Source organism: Trichosurus vulpecula, chromosome 9 (genome assembly GCF_011100635.1).
Source record: "Trichosurus vulpecula isolate mTriVul1 chromosome 9, mTriVul1.pri, whole genome shotgun sequence".
Classification (NCBI taxonomy): Eukaryota; Metazoa; Chordata; class Mammalia; order Diprotodontia; family Phalangeridae; genus Trichosurus; species Trichosurus vulpecula.
The window spans coordinates 190,672,069-190,674,937 of NC_050581.1; positions in this window are offsets into that span (position 1 = coordinate 190,672,069).

Here is a 2,869-nt window from a genome sequence, read left to right on the forward strand (position 1 = left end):
CATTGGTCTTCTTCAAAATGAAGGACAAGCCTATTTACCCTCTGGGTGCCTTGTGATATTATCTCATCCATTCCTTCATTCCAGAAGCATTTATTAAGAACCTCTCATATGCTGAGGATACAAAGACAAACTCCAAATGGGCCTGGCCTCAAGGAACTTACTTCCTATTGAAGGATCAACATTGGCATTTAAAGTAACGTACTAGTAAAAGCCAAAGACCAAAAAGATGAGTCGTCTTAACAGCAACCATTGGACTTTCTCCATTTGGTCTCAGAGGGAAGAACCAGAAGAAATGGATGGAAGTTCAAAAGAGCCAGATTTAAGTCTGATTCTAGGAAAACAATGAAAGCTAATGATGAGAGCACTTCCTGAATGGGAGCTTCCTACCTCTGGAGGAGTGGCTTTCCTGGTGCTTGGAGGTAACCACTCTTCTGGAATGTTGTGGTGAGGATTCCTTTGATGCATGAATTGGCCCAGATGGGTGCTGAGGCCCCTTCCAATTCTGAAATTCAGTGACTCACTGATTCGTTCTTTCCCAGCAAGCCCCATTATATAGTCAATAACTGGATAACTGGGCCCATCTGTTTTTATTACGTATCAACCAAATCTGGGTCAATCTTTCCACTCCCTGTACTTCTCACTGATGGAGTGCTATTGAAATTTGTTTAGTACCTAGGTTCAAAGTTTTTGCAATTGGTTCCAAGCAGGAAATTTCAAATAATGCCAGTGGGGATTTTGAGGGTAAATGTGGGAATCTGAGAGCATGAAATCTGATTACCGGGCTTATCGTTGGTTGAAGAAAACAATCTGATGAAATCATTTTATAGATAATCTAAAAACTAAGTGATTCATACAGCTAGAAAGGGCCTTCTAGGTTATCTAGTCCAACTTACTCATTTTGCAGAAGAGGAAACTGAGACCCAGAGTCATCAATTGATTTACCCAAGGTCACACAGGTAGTCTGTGACAGAACTAGCATTTGAACCCAAGTACTCAGAATTTGAACACAGTTTTCCTTCCACTGTGCCACACTGAAGGAAATCTATTGGTTTTATTTTAAATTAAACTGATTGGCTTCCATAGAAATAAACAAGTAGGGAAAACTATTTCTTCATTAAAATTCAAAAAGCAAAGAACTTGTTATCCTTTGATGAATTAAGTCCAGTGAATCAGCAGAACAGAGGCTGTCTCAAGAACAGGTGTTTATATAAATGTGATATATTAGGAAATTTAACAGTGCTCACTGGGCCTCAAATCTATATTCCCTCAAAAAACAAAGGTGAACGCTATGGAATACTCTTGGAATTGAAGCTTTGGATTGGAAGAAAGATTGTTTCATTTGTGGCACAGAGGTATGAGTCAAAACCAGGGACTTTCTCACTAAAGGCCCTGGATTCCAGTTCCTACAAAGTACACAAGTGAAGATTCATGGAATCAAGATTCACAGAGTCAACATTCAATTTGCTAATTATATCTTTAATTAATTTTTTTTGATTAACAAAAAACCCATTTATCTCACTCCCCTCTTCCTTCCTCTTCTCTTCAGCTTACTCTTTCATTTTAAATATGAATAAACTGAGACCCAGAGAGGTCAAAGTGACTTGTCCCAAACCCTACTACCTCTAAGCAATGGTAGCCCTAGGATGTAATACTAAGCATCTTAAGTTCTACTTTGGTTATGGGAAAGCCACTTTCCAACCTCTCATCCCCCAGACTCCATCTCAAGAGTTGATATTCAGCCAAATAAATAGGATTGGCATTTAAGCAATATTCTTTTTCTTATTTAAAAAAGGTTATGGAAAACACAGCCTTTAACTACACCCTTCATCATCTCTGATTCATATGTGATGAAGGAGAAATGTAGGCTTCAAACATGAGTTGATCATGTGTGCTCTCTAGGAAGAATCTTACACTTGGTGAATATAAATAGAACTTTCTTCTAGGAACATTAAAAGAAGGGATAGGTGAGTGGAATGATGTGGGGAGAAGTGTTATCTTCACCAATCAACACTGATTACAAAACTACAGAACCCCACAGAGAGAGATGTAATTCAAGAATAGACATTCAATGCTTCCACCCTTGCTCCACCAGTGACACAATGTAGTTCACTTGGATACAGTGTGGTTGTAGTAGGTTTGAGGATCCAGGTTTGAATTCTGGTTCCTCTGCTTTCAGCCCATGTGACCTACCTCTCTGGGCTTCAGTTTTCCCATCTGTAAAATCAGGAGGCTGCACTAGATAGCTTCTAAGTTTCATTCTAGATCTAAATCTATGATCCTACCATCCTACAATCCAGGACAAATTCCTGGCTCTGATATTTATCTTTTGTGACCTTTACCTCCCTGGGCCTCAGTTTCCCTGAGGCACTATGGGGTGTCCAAAATCCCTTCTACTTAAAAGTCAATGATCCTATGACCAGAATCAGCTCTTGATTTTGGCTCCCAGAAGAAGGAAGGGTTAAAATGCCCTTAAATTTACATATACTGCTTGGAATTGTAATTCTTATTCAGAATTCCTAATGTTCAGTAATAATTACTTTGGGCACTAGAACTTCTAGGGGTATGTCTGAGGACCAAGAAGCATTGCGTTCATTCACAGATTTATAAAAAGAATGGGGAGAAGGTAGCATAATTTTAAAAAAGAAAGATACAATGAGAAATCAACATCAAGGAAGAAATAAAATGAGAATTAGGGGAAAATAGAGAAAATGAGGGAGATGATACAAGAAGAGATGAAGGAGAAAGAAAAGAGGAAAGGAAGAGAGAAAAGAAAAACAGTAAAAGGAAAACAAGTAAAACATATAAGGATTTTTCTATGCAAATTGGTAATGGTTGTATTCTTGAAGGAGATGTTAATATATTGGTAGCA